We start from the raw sequence: 13,658 nt of genomic DNA, 5'->3' as shown, positions 1-13,658 counted from the left end.
TTGGTCAGGTAGGGCTTGAAAGAAACCAGACATGCCTGTGGCTCACAAGGAGCCTCGGTGCATATGCCAGTTCAAACCGGTCCTGGGGCACACCAGTCCCGGGCCTGGGGCGAGCTGGACAAAGGATTGGGGGTGTAACCACCCCCCTTCCTGGTCCCACCCTTAGGGAGGGACCTAGCAGGTAGTCCGGCCCCTAGAATCCGCTTAAAGGTAGGAGCTGTGTCCTAAGACTTCAGACATCCTGGAATCAACTTGAAACTAAGAAGAAGACGGGAACTTCGACATTCTGCTGCACAGAAGACTGAAGAAAATCTCCCCTGTGGTCAGGGAGTGACCACCTTGCTAACGCAAGCACCATCCAGCGAATCACCGTCTGCTTTGCCGCCGCCTCCCGCCGGAGCCCGAGCCCAGAGACTGACAAGACCTGGACCTCCAGACCTCTCACCGCCCGATCCACAGTCCCTGAAAAGAGGAGACCCGTGGAGGCACCGAGACACGTGGAGCCAGCCATCTTGAAACGACTACGACAAGCTGACCAGTGCAACAACCGAGGCTCCCTCCAAGTTGTGCTTTGGGTCCTGAGAAGCCCAACCCTCGAGCAGCATCTGCACCAAAGGTGAGCCCTCCAGCATCTCCACGATCTGCGTGGGGCCCTTCTGCATTTTGCCACTCGACGCGCCTAACCGGTTGCTGGCCCGCTGGCTAGTGGCCATCTTGGCGACGAAATCTACGACAAACACCGCTGGTCTGGTTGCTCCAGACTGGCCCTTGCTCCCCTCCAAAGGAGCAATCCCTCTGACCTTGCTGGTCAGAACCAACAGCTGATTTCCGAATCCTCCTGCAATTGCTTTTGCCAAGGCTTGTTTGCTTCGATCAAGTCGCCGACACCGCCGACAGCGAGAGCCTGCGTGGGACAGCTCGTGAGCCGACTCCTGGACGTCGTCGACCTTCAGGGACCACGTGGCTGCGGAGACAAGCTACCCCTCATCACCTGTTTGCACCCGACATCGCCTGGTACCCACCTGGTGCCACGCTGGTCACTGGCTAGTGACTGTGAACACTGTCCCCTCTGCTTACAGGTCTTCAACATCTCCGATCCACTCTTGGATCCACTGCATCTCTTCCCGACCGACCGCCTGCAGCATCTTTGTCCCAGGCTCAACGGAACAGATAGAAGAAACCCGACGCACTTTGAGGCCTATGCACCCGCTTCCTGTGGGTGAGGTAAAGCTGGTACTCCGGTGCCCATGTGTAGTAATACATCTCTAGTGCCTGTGTTCCAAATCTTAAGTTCCTAGGTCATCCGGAAGATTCCTTTTGCAGTAACTTTGTACTTTTTACGCACCCATTGAAACCTATGGGAGCACGCGTGTGACTATTTGCTCTGCACACGCCACCCGTGGACCTCCTGGTCACTAACTGACGTTAGCTCCTTGTAGGCCCAGCGATTCCAGAGGCCCTAGGCCTTTTCCCTTTTCTGTTCGTGGTACTTATACCACTATTTTAGTATATGGTTTGAGTGGCCACCAGGGCCTATCCATATAAAGTGCAACTTCTGTGTATTCTGTGATAATCTTGTTTGACGATTTGTGCTCCTGTGCTCATAAAGAGACTAGGGGTTACTTTGATAAATAAATACATATATATTTTGAATATATATCTGTGTGGCGTCCTTTCATTGGTATAAAAGGGGGTTACTATTGGTAAAACAGCTTGCTTAACACGCTTCACGAGTTTAGCCTCAAAGACTGCTTAGCCTACGCTACCACTAGGGCAGCTAGTCCAAAAAGGTTGACTTACAACCACACCATAAGGGTTGCTTGGCATGGTACAAGGTGGTCACTAGAACTAGTGAACAGCATATACCAGGCCAACTTCTCACACCCCTACACTACCCAAACACCTCTGCACTACCCTAAACCCTAAAACATTACCCCCAGCACGTCCCCCTACATTACAAAAACAACACTGCACTACCCTAAACCACTAAACCCTGCACTACATAAACACCACTGCGCTACCCTTAACCCTAAAACACTACCCCCAGCAGGGCCCCGTACACTACACAAACACCACTGTGCTACCCGAAAACCCTAAAACACTACCCCCAGCAGGAGCACCTACACTACACAATCACCACTGTACTACCCTAAACCCTAAAACACTACCCCAGCACGACCCCCTACACTACCCAAACACCACTGCACTATCCCAAACCCTAAAACACGACCCCCAGCATGACCCCCTACACTACACAAACACCACTGCACTACCTTAAACCCTAAATCTACCACCAGCATGACCCCGTACACTACACACACACCACTGCACTACCTTAAACCCTAAAACACGACCCCCTACACTACACAAACACCTCTGCACTACACTAAACCCTAAAACACTACCCTAGCACGACCCACTACACTACACAAACACCACTACACTACCCTAAACCCTAACTCTAGCCCTAGCATAACCCCCTACACAACACAAACACCACTTGTAGGAAGGTGGATATCTGACTATGGTTACCCCCAAATTTTTGCCTAGTGTCTAGCTGGTTTTTCGACTTAGTTGGCCTGAGATCCTGCCATTCAGGATCTCAGCCTGGCTGTTCTCTCTTTAAAATGGACTCCATGTACCCTAGGTACATACCCAATTGGTTGGATCACCCTGTCAGCCCCTGTACCAGTGTACACTAGGTACCCAGGGCATTGGTGTACCCAAGGCCTGCCAGGGGCTGCAGCATGTATTATGCCACCCCAGGCTTGGCCTAACAATCTGACACAACTGGCTGATCACTCAGCTGGGGTAAGTTGGTGTAATCACCTCTTACTTAGGTGTAGTATACCTATACCTAACCTTAAATGGGACACCTGGTAACCTATAAGTCACTCCTATGGCAGGCCTTAACAATCCTGAAGGCAGAGTGCTTGGTTCCATGTGAGATGGTGCTCTGGCATGAGCTGAGCCTGTCTGCAGTGGTCGGAACAACTTCCTTCTACTGTTTCCAGATATCGTCATACCATATACTCTTAAGTGCATTATGAACCTCGCGGTTAAATGCTAACTTTGGTTTGGCTTTATCAAAACATGTCGAGTAAGGTGTCATACGAATTGGAATACTAACCCCTCGCCAATTCTGGCGACGGGGTTAGCATTCCACCCTTCTAGAGGGACACGACATGTACAGTACCTGAAACCCGGGTAAAATCAGACATAGCCTCAGCTCCACAAAATGGATGCTGCCACCACAGACACAAGTCTGCCCTCCTGCTGCTGGGAGTCCTTCCAGCTTGGGAGGTGTGGACAAAGGGTTTCCTGCCAGGGGAGGTGCATGCACCACCCCAGACAGGATTTTGTGTATTGGTCAGGTAGGGCTTGAAAGAAACCAGACATGCCTGTGGCTCACAAGGAGCCTCGGTGCATATGCCAGTTCAAACCGGTCCTGGGGCACACCAGTCCCGGGCCTGGGGCGAGCTGGACAAAGGATTGGGGGTGTAACCACCCCCCTTCCTGGTCCCACCCATAGGGAGGGACCTAGCAGGTAGTCCGGCCCCTAGAATCCGCTTAAAGGTAGGAGCTGTGTCCTAAGACTTCAGACATCCTGGAATCAACTTGAAACTAAGAAGAAGACGGGAACTTCGACATTCTGCTGCACAGAAGACTGAAGAAAATCTCCCCTGTGGTCAGGGAGTGACCACCTTGCTAACGCAAGCACCATCCAGCGAATCACCGTCTGCTTTGCCGCCGCCTCCCGCCGGAGCCCGAGCCCAGAGACTGACAAGACCTGGACCTCCAGACCTCTCACCGCCCGATCCACAGTCCCTGAAAAGAGGAGACCCGTGGAGGCACCGAGACACGTGGAGCCAGCCATCTTGGAACGACTACGACAAGCTGACAAGTGCAACAACCGAGGCTCCCTCCAAGTTGTGCTTTGGGTCCTGAGAAGCCCAACCCTCGAGCAGCATCTGCACCAAAGGTGAGCCCTCCAGCATCTCCACGATCTGCGTGGGGCCCTTCTGCATTTTGCCACTCGACGCGCCTAACCGGTTGCTGGCCCGCTGGCTAGTGGCCATCTTGGCGACGAAATCTACGACAAACACCGCTGGTCTGGTTGCTCCAGACTGGCCCTTGCTCCCCTCCAAAGGAGCAATCCATCTGACCTTGCTGGTCAGAACCAACAGCTGATTTCCGAATCCTCCTGCAATTGCTTTTGCCAAGGCTTGTTTGCTTCGATCAAGTCGCCGACACCGCCGACAGCGAGAGCCTGCGTGGGACAGCTCGTGAGCCGACTCCTGGACGTCGTCGACCTTCAGGGACCACGTGGCTGCGGAGACAAGCTACCCCTCATCACCTGTTTGCACCCGACATCGCCTGGTACCCACCTGGTGCCACGCTGGTCACTGGCTAGTGACTGTGAACACTGTCCCCTCTGCTTACAGGTCTTCAACATCTCCGATCCACTCTTGGATCCACTGCATCTCTTCCCGACCGACCGCCTGCAGCATCTTTGTCCCAGGCTCAACGGAACAGATAGAAGAAACCCGACGCACTTTGAGGCCTATGCACCCGCTTCCTGTGGGTGAGGTAAAGCTGGTACTCCGGTGCCCATGTGTAGTAATACATCTCTAGTGCCTGTGTTCCAAATCTTAAGTTCCTAGGTCATCCGGAAGATTCCTTTTGCAGTAACTTTGTACTTTTTACGCACCCATTGAAACCTATGGGAGCACGCGTGTGACTATTTGCTCTGCACACGCCACCCGTGGACCTCCTGGTCACTAACTGACGTTAGCTCCTTGTAGGCCCAGCGATTCCAGAGGCCCTAGGCCTTTTCCCTTTTCTGTTCGTGGTACTTATACCACTATTTTAGTATATGGTTTGAGTGGCCACCAGGGCCTATCCATATAAAGTGCAACTTCTGTGTATTCTGTGATAATCTTGTTTGACGATTTGTGCTCCTGTGCTCATAAAGAGACTAGGGGTTACTTTGAGAAATAAATACATATATATTTTGAATATATATCTGTGTGGTGTCCTTTCATTGGTATAAAAGGGGGTTACTATTGGTAAAACAGCTTGCTTAACACGCTTCACGAGTTTAGCCTCAAAGACTGCTTAGCCTACGCTACCACTAGGGCAGCTAGTCCAAAAAGGTTGACTTACAACCACACCATAAGGGTTGCTTGGCATGGTACAAGGTGGTCACTAGAACTAGTGAACAGCATATACCAGGCCAACTTCTCACATTGGTGAGCAGCGGTTGGATTTGAGCTTGCTGTGTTTTACCATTGTAATCTCTTGGTTACCAATTGAAAGATCACATAGGTACCTGTAGGTACATATAAAACAAGATTAGATATACTTAAGTTCTACTGAACTTAGTTGTTGTAGAGCAAAGGGAGTAGCACACCCTGACTACAACTACTAGATAGGTTTAGTAGGTAAACCCAAGTGTAGGTAGATTGCAACACATCCACCCACACTTAAGAGCAATGGCCGGGGCAGAGGGGTCCACTGTACCCATCTCTGTTGAGAGTGACCCCCAGAGGGCACCATCCAGCTTTGCTACCCTTAATCAGAATGAGCTCAGGCATTTGGCAACTCTTAGAGGCCTTAAACAGCCCAAGAACCCAAACTCTGCTGAGCTCAGAGAGCTCTTACAGAATGATGAGAATCAGAGAGCACTCAAGAAAGCTTCCCAGTTAGCCCCCTTAGGGACAGGAACAGGAGGCCCCCCTTCTAAAGATGCCACAGAGGTACCCAGTTCCAATAGTCACCCCTTAGATGGGATGCCTACCACAGAGGATGAGAGTGAAAAGGATACTGACAGTAGTGAGGATGAAGGGAGAACTAGCCCAGTGCCAAGTATTATACTTGGCCCAGCTAAACCAAGGCTATTGGGGACTGACAGTGGGTTCAACCCACTGGATCTCCCCAGTGGACTTAACACAGGGCTTGGAAGGCAAAGGAATCGCTCAGGTGACTCCAATGCTTCCCATGGCTCTAGAGGCTCTCAAGGTCACTCCAGGAAAAGGATGACCACCCCTCAGAGGAGGGAACATGAGGCCAGAATGCAGGAAGCCCAGCTGAGGATCAGGAAGCAGGAGCTAGAGGTAGCCCTGATGGAAGAAAAACTGAGGAAGGCTAGGCAACCTAGAGAGAGTGGGTCTATACCCGCTGGTGGCAGCATTGTCCCTAAGGACAAAGATAGGGTCTTTGATAATAGGAACCTGTCTAAGGTTGTGCCCCCCTACAAAAGTGGGGATGACATCCACAAATGGATAACTGCTCTTGAGAGAGCCTGCAAAGTACAGCAGGTTCCTGAAGACCAGTGGGCAGCAATCCTCTGGCTCTCCTTTGAAGGAAGAGGCAGAGACAGACTCCTCACTGTTAGAGAAGAGGATGTCAGAAACTACAGAGTCCTGAAGAGTGTTCTGGTTGATGGGTTAGGCTTAACCACTGAACAGTACAGGTTAATGTTCAGAGATACCCAAAAGACACAGACTCAGGACTGGTCTGAATATGTTGAATGTGCCACTAAGGCTTTGGAGGGTTGGTTGCTGGGAAGTAAGGTATCTGATTATACAGGATTGTACAATTTGATGATGAGAGAACAGATTTTAAGTAACTGTCAAAACCAGCTCCTCCATCAACACCTGGTAGACTCAGATTTGACCTCTCCCCAAGAATTGGGAAAGAGGGCAGATAAATGGGTCAGGACCAGGATCAGGCCTAAGAATCAGGGTGGTGACCAAAAGAAAGATACCACCAAACCTCAAGAGAAGGGAGGGGATAAGGCAAAAGAGAAATCTTCCTCAGGGCCCCAAAACTCCACACAGGGTGGTGGGTCCCAAGCTCCCTCCTCTACCACAGGTAAAAAGCCTTACTGCCATGAGTGTAAAACTCCTGGGCATTGGAAAACTGACAGCAGTTGCCCAAGGGCTACAAACAAAACTGTTCCTCCAATTACTCCTGTCACACCACCTATTACTGTCAGCAGTAATCCCCCAGGTGGTGGGAGTGCCCCCAAAAATTTGGGTGGGTTTACTTGGGGAACACAGGGGGACCCTGGCTTAGCCAATTCCCCTGCAGCAGATACTCTTGTCTGTGATGGTGGCATGGGGTTTGCCAACTTCACTGCCTGTCCCAACACTTTGGGTAGGTACAGACAAGAGCCCTACATCAATGGTACAAAAGCTGAGGCCTACAGAGACACTGGAGCTAGCATCACAATGGTGGCCCATTGGCTAGTTCCCTCTGAGCAGCTTTTGCCTGGTTTCTCCTACCAGGTGACCAACATTGATGGCAAACAGAACAGTCATCCCATGGCAGAGGTATGTCTCAGCTGGGGAGGTGTCACTGGCCCTAAAAGGGTGGCAGTGTCCCCAACCTTGCCTGTAGACTGCTTACTGGGGAATGACTTAGAACTCTCAGCTTGGGCTGGAGTTGAACAAGACACCCATTCTAAAATGGTAGGCCTTTCACAAAAGGGTAGTGGGGTTGTGCCATTCACAACCCCTGTCCAAATAGATTTCCTCCCTGGAAAGGTTGGAAGGGCAGTGGTAGCCACAGCCCAGGCACAGACAGACTTCCCTGTAGAGACTGGCAGAGCTGTGACAGTCACAGCTCAAACACAAACTGAGTGCCTCCCTGAAAAGGTTGGCAAGGCTGTAATGGTCTCAGCCTATACTCAGACTGACATAGGTGTAGTGAAGCCTGAAACTATGGATCACTCCACACAAACAGAGAGTAGTGGGGAGGAAGAAAAGTCTCCCTCTCCCCAGACATTAGGAAAACGCCAGCCTCCTCAGGGAGCTGACCTCACCCCTTGTGAAGGAACTGCCCCAGAGGTAGCCAGGCCTGGCCTGGCAGAGCCTCTGATGTCAGTGGCCCCTTCCAAGGTGGGACCCAGTCTGGTGCAGGTAGCCTGCCTCTCTCTACCCTGCCTCAGTCAGCCCAGGGCTGCAGAGGTCAGGGAGGCCAGTGGACCCCAAGAGGGCCCCTGTCCACAAGAACCCCCCCATCAAAAGAATGAGGATTGCCTGGCTAGTAGCCCTAGTCAGGTGATGGGTAAAAACATTCCTGAGGGATCTCCTTTACAGGTAGTTAGGGACCTCCCCCAGAGGGATTCTGTTGGGTACAGGCAAACATGGGACCTTAGGGCCCCAGACCTGACCTGTCCCTCCAGTAAGCCCACAAAAGGGACCCAGCCTCCAGCTTTAGGTAGCCAGAGGCTGACCCTGAGAGCACAGTGCAACTCAGTTAAGGAAAGAAAGGCATCCATGGTGGAGGATGATTGGAGGAAGCTGAGGCCTCACTTTGAGGACACTCACTTCAGTACTCCATCTCAACACCAGCCTTTTACTTTGCCAAGACACACCAAAGGTAGAGATTCCCTATGGTGGAGACCCTCTGATACCCTTAGGGTGAGGGATTGCTTAGTGGACCATGAGACAGGGGGTAACCATGCCAGTGCTGGTTCCTCCTTATATGGCCACTTGGGCAATATAGGCTTACCTGGTCAAGGTCAGCCTTATCTCCCTTCGTTTGGGGGGGGGTTGTGTAGGAAGGTGGATATCTGACTATGGTTACCCCCAAATTTTTGCCTAGTGTCTAGCTGGTTTTTCGACTTAGTTGGCCTGAGATCCTGCCATTCAGGATCTCAGCCTGGCTGTTCTCTCTTTAAAATGGACTCCATGTACCCTAGGTACATACCCAATTGGTTGGATCACCCTGTCAGCCCCTGTACCAGTGTACACTAGGTACCCAGGGCATTGGTGTACCCAAGGCCTGCCAGGGGCTGCAGCATGTATTATGCCACCCCAGGCTTGGCCTAACAATCTGACACAACTGGCTGATCACTCAGCTGGGGTAAGTTGGTGTAATCACCTCTTACTTAGGTGTAGTATACCTATACCTAACCTTAAATGGGACACCTGGTAACCTATAAGTCACTCCTATGGCAGGCCTTAACAATCCTGAAGGCAGAGTGCTTGGTTCCATGTGAGATGGTGCTCTGGCATGAGCTGAGCCTGTCTGCAGTGGTCGGAACAACTTCCTTCTACTGTTTCCAGATATCGTCATACCATATACTCTTAAGTGCATTATGAACCTCGCGGTTAAATGCTAACTTTGGTTTGGCTTTATCAAAACATGTCGAGTAAGGTGTCATACGAATTGGAATACTAACCCCTCGCCAATTCTGGCGACGGGGTTAGCATTCCACCCTTCTAGAGGGACACGACATGTACAGTACCTGAAACCCGGGTAAAATCAGACATAGCCTCAGCTCCACAAAATGGATGCTGCCACCACAGACACAAGTCTGCCCTCCTGCTGCTGGGAGTCCTTCCAGCTTGGGAGGTGTGGACAAAGGGTTTCCTGCCAGGGGAGGTGCATGCACCACCCCAGACAGGATTTTGTGTATTGGTCAGGTAGGGCTTGAAAGAAACCAGACATGCCTGTGGCTCACAAGGAGCCTCGGTGCATATGCCAGTTCAAACCGGTCCTGGGGCACACCAGTCCCGGGCCTGGGGCGAGCTGGACAAAGGATTGGGGGTGTAACCACCCCCCTTCCTGGTCCCACCCATAGGGAGGGACCTAGCAGGTAGTCCGGCCCCTAGAATCCGCTTAAAGGTAGGAGCTGTGTCCTAAGACTTCAGACATCCTGGAATCAACTTGAAACTAAGAAGAAGACGGGAACTTCGACATTCTGCTGCACAGAAGACTGAAGAAAATCTCCCCTGTGGTCAGGGAGTGACCACCTTGCTAACGCAAGCACCATCCAGCGAATCACCGTCTGCTTTGCCGCCGCCTCCCGCCGGAGCCCGAGCCCAGAGACTGACAAGACCTGGACCTCCAGACCTCTCACCGCCCGATCCACAGTCCCTGAAAAGAGGAGACCCGTGGAGGCACCGAGACACGTGGAGCCAGCCATCTTGGAACGACTACGACAAGCTGACAAGTGCAACAACCGAGGCTCCCTCCAAGTTGTGCTTTGGGTCCTGAGAAGCCCAACCCTCGAGCAGCATCTGCACCAAAGGTGAGCCCTCCAGCATCTCCACGATCTGCGTGGGGCCCTTCTGCATTTTGCCACTCGACGCGCCTAACCGGTTGCTGGCCCGCTGGCTAGTGGCCATCTTGGCGACGAAATCTACGACAAACACCGCTGGTCTGGTTGCTCCAGACTGGCCCTTGCTCCCCTCCAAAGGAGCAATCCATCTGACCTTGCTGGTCAGAACCAACAGCTGATTTCCGAATCCTCCTGCAATTGCTTTTGCCAAGGCTTGTTTGCTTCGATCAAGTCGCCGACACCGCCGACAGCGAGAGCCTGCGTGGGACAGCTCGTGAGCCGACTCCTGGACGTCGTCGACCTTCAGGGACCACGTGGCTGCGGAGACAAGCTACCCCTCATCACCTGTTTGCACCCGACATCGCCTGGTACCCACCTGGTGCCACGCTGGTCACTGGCTAGTGACTGTGAACACTGTCCCCTCTGCTTACAGGTCTTCAACATCTCCGATCCACTCTTGGATCCACTGCATCTCTTCCCGACCGACCGCCTGCAGCATCTTTGTCCCAGGCTCAACGGAACAGATAGAAGAAACCCGACGCACTTTGAGGCCTATGCACCCGCTTCCTGTGGGTGAGGTAAAGCTGGTACTCCGGTGCCCATGTGTAGTAATACATCTCTAGTGCCTGTGTTCCAAATCTTAAGTTCCTAGGTCATCCGGAAGATTCCTTTTGCAGTAACTTTGTACTTTTTACGCACCCATTGAAACCTATGGGAGCACGCGTGTGACTATTTGCTCTGCACACGCCACCCGTGGACCTCCTGGTCACTAACTGACGTTAGCTCCTTGTAGGCCCAGCGATTCCAGAGGCCCTAGGCCTTTTCCCTTTTCTGTTCGTGGTACTTATACCACTATTTTAGTATATGGTTTGAGTGGCCACCAGGGCCTATCCATATAAAGTGCAACTTCTGTGTATTCTGTGATAATCTTGTTTGACGATTTGTGCTCCTGTGCTCATAAAGAGACTAGGGGTTACTTTGAGAAATAAATACATATATATTTTGAATATATATCTGTGTGGTGTCCTTTCATTGGTATAAAAGGGGGTTACTATTGGTAAAACAGCTTGCTTAACACGCTTCACGAGTTTAGCCTCAAAGACTGCTTAGCCTACGCTACCACTAGGGCAGCTAGTCCAAAAAGGTTGACTTACAACCACACCATAAGGGTTGCTTGGCATGGTACAAGGTGGTCACTAGAACTAGTGAACAGCATATACCAGGCCAACTTCTCACACCACTGCACTCCCCTAAATGCTAAAACACTACCCCCAACAGTACCCCTACACTACCCAAACACCTCTGCACTACCCTAAACCCTAAAACACTACCCCCAGCACGACTCCTTACATTACAAAAAAAACACTGCACTACCCTAAACCACTTCACCCTGCACTACACAAATACCACTGCGCTACCCTTAACCCTAAAACACTACCCCCAGCAGGACCCCGTACTCTACACAAACACCACTGCGCTACCCGAAAACCCTAAAACACTACCCCCAGCAGGAGCCCCTACACTACACAAACAACAGTGCACTACCCTAAACCACTTCACCCTGCACTACACAAACACCACTGCGCTACCCTTAACCCTAAAACACTACCCCCCGTAGGACACCCTACACTAAAAAAAACATGCGCACTATGCTAAACCCTGAAACACTACCCCCAGCAGGACCCCCTACACTTACCAAACACCACTGTGCTAGCCTAGACCCTAAAACACTACCCCCAGCATGACCCCTGCACAACAAAAACACCACTGCACTACTCTAAATCCTAGAACACTACCCCCAGCAGTACCCCTACACTACCCAAACACCTCTGCACTACCGTAAACCCTAAAACACTACCCCCAGCAGGACCCCCTACACTACACAAACACCACTGCGCTACCCTAAACCCTAAATCTACCCCAGCACGACGCCCTACACTACACAAAAAGCACTGAACTACCATATACCCTAAAACACTAACCCAGCCCGATCCCCTACACTACACAAAAAACACTGCACTACCCTAAACTCTAAAACACTACCCCCAGCACGACCGCCTACACTACCCAAACACCACTGCACTACCCTAAACCCTAAAACACGACCCCCTACAATACACAAACACCACTGCCCTACCCTAAACCCTAAAACACTATCCCAGCATGACCCCCCACACTACACATACACCACTGCACTACCCTAAACCCTAAAACACTACTACCAGCTTGACCCCTACACTCCAAAAACGCCACTGCACTACCCTAAACCCTAAAACACTACCCCCAGCACGACACCCTACACTACTCAAACATCACTGCACTACCCTAAACCCTAAAACACTACCCCCAGCATGACCCCTACACTATCCAAACACAACTGCACTACCCTAAAACACGACACTCTACACTTCTCAAACACCACTACACTACCATAACCCCTAAAACACTACCACCAGCATGTCCCCCTACACAACACAAACACCACTGCACTACCCTAAACTCTAAAACACTACCCCTAGCACAACCATCTACACTACAGAAACACCACTGCACTACCCTGAAACCTAAAACACTAACCCACAGCACGACCCCCTACACTACCCAAACACCTCTGCACTACCGTAAACCGTAAAACACTATCCCCAGCATGACAACCTACTCTACCCAAACACCACTGCACTACCCTCAACCCGAAATCTACCCCAGCACGACCCCGTACACTACACCTACACCACTGCACTACCCTAAAACACTTCCCCAGAACGACCCCTTACACTACACAAACACCACTGCACTAAATAAACCCTAAAACACTACCTCAGCCTGACCCACTACACTACCCAAACACCACTGCATTACACTAAAGCATAAAACACTACCCCCAGCATGACCCCCTACACTACCCAAACACCACTACACTACCATAAACCCTAAAACACTGCCACCATTACGCCCCCCTACACTACACAAACACCACTGCACTACCCTAAACCCTTAAACACTACCCCCAGCACGACCCCGTACACTACACAAACACCACTGCACTACCCTGAACCCTAAAACACTAGCCCCAGCATGACCCCTACACTACCCAAACACCACTCCACTACCCTAAACCCGAAAACACTACCCCCAGCACGACCCCCTACACTACCCAAACACAACTGCGCTACCTTAAACCCTAAAACACTACCCCAGCACGACCCCTACACTACCCAAACACCACTGTGCTGCCCTAAACCTTAAAAAACTACCCCAGCACGATCCCCTACACTACACAAACACCACTGCGCTACCCTAAACCCTAAATCTTTCCCCAGCACAACCCCCTAAACTACACAAAAACCACTGCGCTACCCTAAACCCTAAAAAACTTCCCCAGCACGACCCCCTACACTACACAAACACCACTGTGCTACCCTAATCCCTAAAACACTAACCCAGCACGGCCCCCCACACTACCCAAACCCCACTGCGCTGCCCTATACCCTAAAACACTACCCCAGTACGATCCCCTTCACTACCCAAATACCGCTGCGCTGCCTTAAACCCTACACTACCCCCAGCACTACCTACCCAAACA

This window comes from Triturus cristatus, chromosome 1_1, assembly GCF_964204655.1.
Source record: "Triturus cristatus chromosome 1_1, aTriCri1.1, whole genome shotgun sequence".
Taxonomy (NCBI): Eukaryota; Metazoa; Chordata; class Amphibia; order Caudata; family Salamandridae; genus Triturus; species Triturus cristatus.
The sequence above is the reverse complement of the archived record's forward strand: the minus strand, read 5'-3'. Positions refer to the sequence as shown.